Source organism: Papaver somniferum, chromosome 11 (genome assembly GCF_003573695.1).
Source record: "Papaver somniferum cultivar HN1 chromosome 11, ASM357369v1, whole genome shotgun sequence".
NCBI classification, from domain to species: domain Eukaryota; kingdom Viridiplantae; phylum Streptophyta; class Magnoliopsida; order Ranunculales; family Papaveraceae; genus Papaver; species Papaver somniferum.
This window is the reverse complement of record NC_039368.1, coordinates 97,560,114-97,572,585: the sequence shown is the minus strand read 5'-3', so window position 1 is coordinate 97,572,585 and position 12,472 is coordinate 97,560,114. Positions and strand designations below refer to the sequence as shown.

At 36.0% G+C, this 12,472-nt stretch overlaps 1 long non-coding RNA gene across 1 annotated transcript; it reads right to left on the bottom strand.

The window, feature by feature from the left end:
* Window positions 1-2,681: 2,681 nt before the first annotated feature.
* On the bottom strand, window positions 2,682-6,606 carry LOC113321760. Its single transcript, XR_003346871.1, has 2 exons — window positions 6,172-6,606; window positions 2,682-3,486 (listed from the first exon to the last, which is right to left on the bottom strand). It is a non-coding gene; the product is annotated as an uncharacterized LOC113321760 (long non-coding RNA).
* Between the last annotated feature and the right edge of the window lie 5,866 nt (window positions 6,607-12,472).

Here is a 12,472-nt window from a genome sequence, read left to right as displayed (position 1 = left end):
TACTCTTTTCACGGATATAATGTGATCTCGGAGAAATGAATAGGTGCTGGACAATAACAGATCACAATAGTTTGGTGGTGTATAGTCCTACCTCCATTTCTGGAAAAGTGTTATTTTCATTTTTTCAGTTTGGCCTATTTTCGTTTTTGGAAAAGTGTTATTTTCACTTTTTCATTTTAGCTGAAAAAGTGAAAATAACACTATGAAAAAGTGAAAGTAACATTTTTCCAGAAATGAAGGGAGTATACGGAAAGAGTGGAATGAACCTTTGATAACAAAAAGAAAAAGCAGAAGAAGCTCTGGCAAGCCTTACATGCCTTTTTTTCTACGAAATTTCTATTTGACCGATTAAAAAAAATAAAAATAAAATAACCGATCACAATAAACAAAAAGAAAATAACAGATCAGAATAAACAACAATGCCGGGAACACCAAGTTGATCGGGAAATCTGTCTTGCAACATAAAAATCTACTAATTCAAGTATAATCTATCACCGTTGAGACCTAAATTTGTTTTTTTCTCTTCTGAAAATTAAACGCCTTAATTTGCTTACTGGTCCTATTATATACCCCAGTTGATAAAAGGTTGGCCATGCTGAAGTTTTAGATGAGCTTAAACAACAAAAACAAATCTAAAACTTCAGCACGGGCAACCTTTTATAGTTTTATGAACTCAAACAACGATCAAAAAGAAAACAACAGCGAACAAGTCTTTAGAAAATTCCCACATTTATGACTTGTCAGCCACTAAACTAGAACAGGAAGATGAAATGGGGTTAGTATGTGTGTAATGTTAGTAATTAGCATGGTTGCATGGAATATACCGTCTCCACAACTAGGTATCCCGTCCAGTCATCCAAAGGCTTTCTGGATTAATCTAGAGAGATCTCCTCAAATCTGAGAGGTTTATCACAGACTTACAGATACTTTAGTTTGCCATAGAAATTGACCTAACATATGGATGTTTTTGACTAAGAAAAATGTTGAGATTGGCCATTTCGCCTAATTTACAGACATCATAAACATAATCAGGGTTTTTTTCTTTTTCCTTTTTGTTTCTTGAGAGAGCTTGTCAAGTCCATCGCTTTTTTAGTCAGTTTTGCGTGTCTGACAAAAACTTATACAGTATAACCGTAACCGAACCTCTTTGGTAGTCATTTCCCCTTTGTTAGTTTAGTCCATAGAAAACTTGGAAAAGTAGGGTTCCAGATAGGACTTCTTTGCAGCAAAGACATTTAAGCAGACACGTTCCAATATAAGATTTTCTCTGCTAAGGCAGGTTTAGCCATCCGAGACTATTCTAACAAGAAGCGCACGCCATCTATTTACTACCGTGTGCATAACATTAGTTTTATTAATCAACACAAGTACAAAAGTCCTTTCAGGGACATCTGAATCTTTATTGTAATCTTAAAGCAAAAGCTGGTAAGACATACATCATCATCAAAAATTGGTAAAACTACTTTTCTTTCCTTGTCATGACCGGGCAACTAGCATTACCTACTACGTTGAATGTTGCAGTTCAACTCCTTTGCATATACCCCGTCAAATACGACAACCTACTTTGAAGAGGACTTTCCTTTTAAAAATTCGAGTTATAAATACTAGTAATCTTCTTTCTTTCAAATATGAACTGCTCGAAATCATCTAAAATTTATAACATCCGCAAAAAGAAAACTAAGCTGATTTCTTAGTGGTGATGGCTGCTAGAAGAATTTCTTTATGCTTGGTCTGGACATTTTTATTTTTCATCGTCCTGGGTACGTCTTGTGAATCGAGATTACTGAGTTATACAAGTGAATCAGATGAACAAGCCTTGCGAGGAGATTTATGTAGTTGAAGAAGGAGAAACATTACATACTATCAGCCAGAAGTGCGGTGACCCGTTTATAGTTGAAGAAAATCCACATATCAGTGATTCCGATGATGTTTTTCCTGGTTTAGTCATTAAAATTACTCCTTTTAGAATATCAGCGCTATGAATTTCGATATTTTTTTGAGGTCTTTTTTCTTCTTAATAAAGTTAAAGCATCCCAAATCTTTATGGAGATGAACATACCACGTAGTTCTATGAAGGTCCGTAATGTTTGCATTCTTTTCAATTCCGGTGCCCGATTAATATCACGTTGTATCATCGTTGCCATAACTGGCGAACCACATTATCAACGTAAATACCAATAGTTTTTGTTCCCCCCGAGAAGAATAAAATTGACCATAAATTGGACTCAAATCAATCACACACTAGTATAACACGCATGCGATGCGCGTGCCTTTCCGCGTCTGTCTTTTCGTTTGCTCCGTAATTTTATTTTTTCGTATAGTAATCAACGATCGTAAAGCGGTAAAATTCATTTTATATCATTGATGTTATCATCTATTAGTTCACTGATTAAGTGCAACTATCCACGTGTCAAACATACTTAATGGCGTCATATAATGATAATACACATGCTTAGGATGAATTGAATTTTGTGGAGAAACATGACCTTAAATGATTCCTTCATCATCGGATTCGGAACCAACAAATGATTCAAACCAAATGAGAACAAAACTGAAGGGCCAGGAGTTACATCCCATTTACACCCAAATGTGGGACAAAATAATAAAACAATGATCTTTGGGTTAAAATGCTATGATTTATGATATAAATCAGTTGAAGAAATTGAAAAGAAAATTCAAACTGGGCCTAAAATGCAAATCTTTTATTAAAAAAAGAAAATTGAAACTCCATAAGAAAAGATAATAAGAAATGATAAGAAAATCATCATTTTTAAAGAAAAAGTAAATCAAGTTGGCATAAACTTGTGTTAGAAATGTGTGGCAAATTACATACAGAGGTGGGGATGTGTAGAACAACAAAAGGTTGATCTGGTTTAGTTCAGTTCATACAAAGTAACTGGTTGGAGGGAAGGACAGCATATGACATTAACTTATCGACACTCCAATATAAAGCCTGTATTTTGAAAGAGACAGGGACCATTAGTCAGATCGCCAGCTCTCAGGTTAGCTAACCTAGTCCATCAATTAAAATCGTTCTCCAATTGTGACCCTAGAAGCTGGGGAAGTGCACGATTTTAAGATGTGTAAAGTTTGTCATGACTGATAAGAAATGATAAGTAATTGATGCTTCAAAAGAGAGCATTCTAGGGCATCTCCACAACAAACCTTTAAGCAGATGTCTGCAATAAGTATGTATAAGTGGGGTAATAAGGAATGGATTTGTAGAATGGGCCTAATAACAGAAAATAGAAAACCATCTGAATACAAATAAGCTTCATGCCTTACTCACCAGAACAAGTTGATGTTTCCTTCCCATCTTTATTCGCATGTCTATCTCGTATTGTCCGCAAATAATAAGCATCACGTCGTTTTTTAAGAATCTCTTCTCTTTCCGTTTCACTCAATTATTTAGCCTTTTGTGAAATACGACGATTGTGTAACTGAAGATCTCTTTTTACCCTCCATTACCATCGTTTCTTGCTTCAACTGAAACTTAAAAGTAAATTAAAATTATCAAAACGATAAAAATTTGAAACTTAAGCCTTGGAATTTAATCAAGGTCTAGCTGGTACTCACTCATGTTTTCATGTCCTGAAATTCTTCGGCATGCTTATATTTCTATAACAAACCTATCGTATAATTTTTTTGACAATTGAACCAAACGTTCATATGCAAAATTACGTGAAATTAGGAATTGAATATTAATTTATTAAACTAAGGTTAAGGAACTAATTAAGTAGCATAATCTAGCGTGGCCCATCTGCAGTATTCCCATAAAATGATGCTCGGGACTCGGAGGTCTGACTAAGTTCATATATTTTGTGACGCCCCAACTCCTAAACTTGCTTAGCTATCGAATTACAACCTAATTGAAGCATCAAATCCATATTATCAATCTTAAGAACCATCTTCACATCAAGTGCTAACAAACAAACCCAAACTCTCTGATACAGTATGTTTGAAAGTCTCTCATGTTATATAAATGTGTTGTTTTACAGAATAAATAAAGAACACTTATAATACTGATACACGACAACACTATATTCGGTAGTGCACTAATCTATGAAAACGGATATCTTCGCACGCTCCTTTCCTTCTGGTTACTGAAACTGATTAGATGATAAGCCACGCCTACCTCGAGATCCACAATCCACTAGTTCATCTTTTGATTCGATCGTTGTTAATAAAGAGTAACTTCAGCTGAATTCCTTAATTCCCCAATTCTCAATTACTGTTTTTGTTTGAATCTAAAACTTCAAATTAAAACCATAACCTCTTTCTTCACATCACGTTCTTCAAAACCCATCCTTGAATTTCATCTTAATCATCACTAAAACGAATCCCTAATTCAATCTCTGAGAAACCCTAACTCTTGATTCATCCTCGGAACTACTTCATATCACCAAATTAATGACCACCCCATCCTTCAACATCTATTAACAACTCACAAATCCACATAATCTTACTCAAATCCACATAATCTCCCCAAATCGACTCAAGAACCCTAATTCGGTTCATCTTTTCTTTCTCTTCCAAAACCAAATCAACTCTCCAAAACTATCACTTCATCTTCGATTCATCAAGTTAATAAGTTTACTATGAACGACCAACAAAAACTAAACTCAATCCTTTGAATTGAGATCGACATAAAAGAGAAAGAGAAAGAACAGGGAGAAGAAGAACGGAGAAAAAAGAAGAAGAAAGAGAAAGAGGAAATGAGTTTCTCCTTGACACGTTTCGGATAAAACCAAATGGTTTTACTACGGCGCCCAACATGGATATGGTCAGCCCGGGTCGGTCTAAAACAAAATTACTATTTTTCCCCTTCATCTTTATCTGATGATATCTTCTTCGTCCGGTATCCGAATGACACGTTCGAATAGTCCATCGCGCATAACTTTTCGAGACCTATCTAGTGATACTAGTTTTGAATCTAAATTATTGTTAGTTTAACTTTTATTAATTAAAATCTATATTAATTAATCGAGTAAAAAGCTGCAAATCGTCTCTTTACTAGTCTAATAGCGTTGACGAGCTTGATGATCCTTACATATCTAACTTAGAAAAGCAAATTGCTCACTTCTTATGGTCATTTTATCTCTGTATTTTGTTTGGATAACTGCATCCATTAGTTGAACTTGTGTAAGAAAGAAGAATATATTGATACAATCGGTAAGCTAAGAAAGTGGCAGTTAGCTGAAATATCTGATTTAAACAAAATATGCATAAAGTGGTCAGAATTTGAATCAACTTTTATAGGGAGATTGTTAAAAAGACATTAATTTGTTGATTACATTCTCTCAACAAACTGTCCTATGAGTTGAGAAAAATTCAGAGCATCATCATGCAACGTTTTCAATTGAATCTTGTGGCTAGGTATCCGCATCAGGATGGTTATATATCGGTAAAAGACATGGAAGCTACACATCGGCCTTTTGGGTCTTTAATGCAAAACTGCTCTGTAAGCATTCCATTTATTCAATTGCGACTATTGCCAACGTAATAAAATTTATTTCGCAATAGTTTATAAATAGTCCATAGCTATGCGATGCAAAATCTACTTGACTAAGATGTAGAATTACAAATAGACAGTCCAGCAAATTACAAACATTTTGACTCGCCCCTATGTAATCGAACATTTAGACCCAAATTTCTTGCTAGCCTAGAAGCGATAAGAACATTGAGATAAACATTCAGGCTAAACTTGTTATATAGTTTACCTTATAATAATTAATCAATCTATATTCACTTTAAAAAAAAAAGGTAAATTAGACATATATCTTATGTAGAATTTAGGTTAATAACATACTATAACTCCTAAGAAAAAGTAAATTAGACATATTAACAAACCCGTAGAGAGAAAATTGGTCTTTGATACATTTACCACTTTCTCAGTCACGTTTCAATGTTAACAAAGAAGCCCAAATTCGTTTTCAACCTATTGAAACCAAATAAGAAGGTGGTTTGACATTTTTACAAACAATTGAAGCTCACAAACTGTTTATGAGGAAGTAACACAATCATGTTAAATTCATACAATAATGAAAGCTTCAAACTACTTAATTTGATTAGAGAATCAAATTTGAACTGCTTGCATGTTAATTAAGAGAAATTGAAACCAATTTACTAAATTGAATTGATAGTATGTTAACGAAGAGAAATGGCACTAACCGATTTAGCAGAAGACAATGAGCATCGTCAGGCCCTTTGAAGTGGAAAGAAAATCTTCGGAAACCCTAACTGAAACGGAAAGCCTTAACCCCAAATTGAGATTTTCAAATTGACTGTAAATTTAATTCAATCAGTTCACCCCATTTATCAAACTCTCTCAGAACTTTGGATTCTAGGTTTTGATTTGAACTTCTGGGGTATTTGTTGTTGTGAGAAGATGATAAAAATATGAAACAATCTAGAATTAATTCAATCATTTCATATTAGTGTGGGGAATTGATGAAGATGATAAAAATCAAGAACAAAGAAGAGGTTTCAATCGAGAAGAATGAAACCGAGAAAGAAGAGGGAAGAGGTTTTTAGCGGAGAGAAAAATACGGAGAGGTAAGTAACAGGAAGATGATGTCGACAAAAATTTTCTCAGCGGGATTCGAACCTAGCGTCTCCTAACATGATGAATGCGCCAATGACCGATTCACCCTGTCCACTCTTTTATTACAAACTGCCGTACTTTGTCATTTTCATTTTCAGATTTTATATGTGGAGGTTATATTGGTAATTAGAAAAGAAATTTTACCAAAAGGAAGGCTTCATCAAAATTCCCCCTTTTCTTTATTATAGTATAAGATAAGACGTAGATAGCGCTGCCCATTGGGCTGTTGTTTCGGTTTTTGTATTCAAAGGTAATGTGATTCTGGAACCGTACACCAAACCTTTAACGGTTGGTTACCGTTAAATAAATCATGGTTGTGTTGCGTTTGGTCGGGTTCGATTTGATGAGTTCCTATACAACTTTATGTGTAGACAAGGAGTGGTTTGCAGTTTGAACATCCCTCAGACGTTAGAAAACTAGGATTACTGATTAATCCATTTTAAGGGATATGTGCGGTATCTTGTTTCACACGCCAAATTCACGGTTTTTATTTTCTTTGGGACATGACAGACAATACTATGTGGTTCAATGAACCAACTTTATTCTCAAATACTCATCATTGCATGCTTGCATCAAAGCATGTATATGCCTTCACTCTTTAGGCTTTGCGCAACGCAAGTCTTTGTTCTTTTCTCTCTAACTCTTTATGCCCCCATAAACATAAAAGGTTTGCCATGCATCAATGTACTTACACAAACCCACAGAGTCATCAACTTAATAAACACAAAAATATAATGCAACATACTTATTTTGTTGCATCAAAGAAAGATTACAAAACTCGCCATCGCATGGTATAAACAGGTCATTCACCCTTTTTGTGAATGCATAACTCTCTCTATAATTGAATGGTTCTTCTGCAATCAAACAACCTAAACTTTTTCATATCTAAAATATTTATACATCCCAAGATCATGCCAAAATTGTGTGGACATGTGGCTATTCAAACGTTTGCACAGCCTATGAACAGCCACATGTCCATAGGTAGCTTCCCTAACCGCCAATATGCTTTTCAACTGCCATATTTTGTGTTTTCAAGCCAATTGATGCCATATTTGTTCGTGGTGGTAAGCTTTGCCAAACTCGGTTATAAAGAAGGTTATAGCTTTATAACCGTCTCAAACCAAGTCCTTGCACTGGCATGCGTGTTATGCGCATACAACTTGTAATTGACAACCTGCCAATGCACGACCATGATGGTGTTATACTTGTCTTGGCTAAAGCCAATGCACAACCAGCATGGCGCTACAATTATCCTGGCCAAGTACTGAGCTCATTTTGATGCTATCATCCGGGAAAAGCCACGTCGTGCATGCCTTGATCTGCTGCTTAGCTTAGCTCCATACATTAAGTGCATCATTTGCATTATTTTTGCTGAGCAATAGATAACAATGTCGCATTTGGCAACATCATTGTTGCATATGCATTGTCCAATCCTTGGGCCAATGCCTAAGTTACCCCGTAACTTGCATTGCATCCCTAATTCCTTCTTTGAGATGGGCTAACTATGAATCAAGGATGTGCAACACTATCGCATAGTATTGTACATGTGTATCCCTTCTTGTGTCAGCCGTCATGGCGCTACATCGCCGGATATTGTAGCTTCATCGGATGCGCCGCTGACTTCAGTAACGCACCATCATTGCCCTTCACTGACTAGGACAGTAAAAAACCTCCCCCACCCATTTTGTTCAGCGTCCTTATTGAACGCAACCAAATATATTCGTTATACTTGTTTTTTGGCCATGCACTTCCGATCATATCTCATAAATCATCAAACTTGTTTGGCCTTTGCCCTTGCCAAAAATTTATGCCTATTACCATGTCCATCACGTAGCTTATTAGTTCCTTGTCAATTATCCTACTAATTTGTGTTATTGTTGTCATGTTGTCCTACGCTCCGACTCCAATCGCAAATCAATACCCAAATGAAAACTGAAACTCTTCTTGCCAATTTCCTGAATTAGGTTTAAATTTCATTTGAATCACTTGCCCCTAAGTATATACAAGTAATGATTTTTTCCACTGATCACATTGATGATTTCCATGTTAGTTGTACCGCACAAGCTAACAAGACTTATGCAAGACTCGTCATTTTTCTTCAATCATGTTGCGCCTGCGCCATAACATGCCATGCCTTAAGTTAAGCAAGCTATGATTTTAAACTACTCTTGTATCCTTTGCTGCACTCGGCAATAACAGGAATTACACTAGATTTAGCCTTCAAATCATATTGCAAACTTCTCCCTCTTGGATTTGCATCGTATGTATGCCAAAGAACCAAAACCTTGTTGTTCTTTGATTTCATTTTCGCAACACTATGATTGAAATGAATGACTTTTTTTATAGTCATGACTGAGGATTACCTGGGACATCCACTGTTACTTGGACAAGGTATCCTCTTCACGCGCCTTTGAAACCAACATGCCTCACCTTTGTTTCAAACCACTACACTTTAATGTATTGGAAAAACAACATGTTCTTTCAAGTCGTGAGTCAATCTTACCTTATCTTACTTGATGGGATTACTTCTACATTCTTGTTGTGTTACTACATGCCGTCGCCGCCAATATGCTGTCTTATTTCCACATAACTCTGAATATCAAACTCGTCTATGCCACCAACCCCTACTTGGTTATTTCACTGTCAGCGTCTTCTAATTGCATATTTTGGATTAATATGCTATATAGCATCTTCCCCACGTGAACTGGATTTACTTTGAACGAAAGGTACAAGAACTCTCGTCTGAAATACCCTCATTAACCACTACCTTATACAGAGAGACAATTCTCAACACCAAAGTCTATTCGACCCAAACTGAAAGTATACTCAAACTTAAGCAAATACTTGCACCAACTGATTGCACACTTATAAGACCTAACAATTCTTGGAATTCTGACTTCACCTTAGCATTTAAGCAACAAACAAGGAAGCGAGACAGCACATACTGTCCCCAGTGTTGCAAATAATATTTCCACATGCATGAGTTCTTATAACTATCAACGTTCTTATGCAACTCCCATAACGAAGCACAATATAATTTACACTTAGTTGAATACTCCTTCAAACTGAGGCTTTCCTGTTGCTTTAGCTTTCATGAAGATTTATTCAAGAATGACCTCATGATATTTTTATGCATCACCACTCCTTTGTCCTTCCTTTTTCCATGCATCCACAATTTGTTTTAAATTGCATCTATAAACGCATTATGCATCTTGGCCATACCCAAATCCTGTTTGGCGCATGATACTGTTGCATATCTGTCAGGCAAGTTAACACCCGAATTTTGACACAAACTTATGCACCTTTCCAAAATTGGATCGGACTAACTTGGTGATTATGAGCATCACTCAATGACTTTTGCGGACAAATCCCTTAATCTGGATAATTGTAAGTAAGGACACAATCCTTGCAAATAAAGCACCTGTTCTACGAAGCAAGAATGTCGCATTATTCTTCAAACTTAGAACTCATTTTACTGTCGATGCACATGTGGCTTCTCTTGTATTTCCCCTTCTTCAAAATCAGCTTAGTAGCAATGTTGATTTGTAGTTAACAAGAACATCTGCTCGTGGTTATGATCGAATGCGGGTATTTGAATACCCTTTTCCAAGTATATCTATATCACTCTTATAAACCAGGGGAAAGCACATTTCTTGTGCTCATCTAGCATTAACGAAGATTTTTTGCAAACGCAAGACTGTATCTTATCGGTATTTCCCTAACTTATGTTTCTTTCTTCAGCCTTTGCACCAGCCTTATGTTAGATATGAATTGGTCATACAATTCTTATTTCATGGCATCACATTTCCACGAAAATGATGGTTCACACCCATACTTTTCATTACCACCAAGGCACATGCATTGGAGAAAGTTTATATAAATCTTCCATCAAACATGCTACGATAAGACACCTTCAATTCTATCGCATATACATGTTCTCCATATTCTTTTCCACCGCAAAGGCCAATAAAATCTTTGAATTCATGAATTTTTTCAAAACTCCGATTAGCATGTATAATGTACATAGTACTGATAACACTACGAAGGCTTGCAATTCCAAATGCGTAATCTTCACATACTTGTGAGAAAAATGGACTTCAACACCTGATTTGCAGCATAGAAATCAACAAACTATTGAGTTTTATCATGCAATCACTTGATAACCCAGTTTCCAATGATTCTCGCATGTTCGTCTAACATCTTGTGCATGAATTTTGGCACCTTTGTCATAAACTTTCATAGCATATTGCTACCTCAAGCTTCAATAAGTTCTTACAATTGATTTTTCTACACAAGATCAACTTCTTCTAGTCTCAATACTAACGAAACCTAAAAAATTCACCAGTAAATTTGACAAAAAAAAGACAACAACTTCAGTAAAAGAGAGAAAATCGAGAACTGCGTCCCCAAACACAGCTCTGATACCAATTGTCGCACACCCAATTTACAGCTTTCATTCTCCTTGGGACATGACCGAAAATACTTTGTGGTTCAATGAATCAACTTCACCCACAAGTACTCAGCCTTTGCCTACTTGCATTAAAGCATGCATATTTCTTCACTATTAAGGCTTTACGCAACGAAAGTCTTTCTTTTTTGCTCTTTGCTCTTTAACTCTTTATGCCCCCATAAGCATAAGAGGTTTGCCGTGCATCAATTTACTTAAAAAAACTCATAAAATCAGCAATTGAACTCTTTATGCCCCCAAACACAACGGGAGTCTTTTTTCATGGACTAAACATGCCATTTACCCTCTTTGGTGAATGCCTAACTCTCTCCACAATTCAGTGGTTCTTATCTAATCGAAGAACCCTAAACTTATTGATCTCTAGACTATTTATACATCCTAGGATCAGGAAAAATATTGTGCAAACGTTTGCACACCCTATGAACAGAAACATGTCCATAGGTAGTTTCCCTAACCCCAATATGCTTTTCAACTTCCATCTTTTCTGTTGTCAAGCCAATTGATGCCACATCTGTTCTTGGTGGTTAGGCTTTTTCAAACACATCTATAAGACTACTTTATAACCGTCTGAAACCATGAACAACCATGATGGTGCTATACTTGTCTTGACAAAGCCAATGTACAACCATCATGGCGCCACAATTATCTTGTACATGCACTTAGCTCATTGTGATGCCATCATCCGAGAAAAATCATGTTGTTCATGCCTTGGTATGCTGCTTGGCTCAGATCCATGCAATAAAAAAACAAATGCATATGCATATCCTTGGATAATGCTTGGGCCAATGCCTAATTCATTCCATGACTTGCATTGCATCTCTAATTCCTTCCTTTAGATGGGCTAACCTTTAATCAAGGATATGCAACACTATCGCATAGTATTTTCACATGTCAAGTAGCGTTTCTTGTCTCAGCCATCATGGCGCTACATCATCGGATATTATAGCTTCATCGGCTAGGCCACTGAATTCAGTAATGCTCCATCATTCGCTTCCTGACTAGGACAGTAACACTTTTCCATCAACTATAGACGGTTTGATCGGTGGTTATTATAATTTTGGACTAAAATACTTAATCCTTTGTCCTATACATGTGAGACTTTACAAAGAATATTCCTAAATGCCAATACTACCCATTCTTCTAGAATCCTGAGAGACAAAGTGAATGAGAAAGAAAAACTAAATCCCTAAATGCATATCTTTCTTATAATTATCTTTTTTTTTGGTCTTTGCTTAATAATCGTCGAAATTGAGAGAGTTCATTTCAATCCACATTAATCAAACCGGTACTCAAGTTGGAAATGCTTGCTCAGAACTTTATTCTCTCGATCATGGCATCCTAAATAATTTCAGATGGGTAGTATGTTTTGTGTTTTATATTTCAACTCGATTCATTTGATT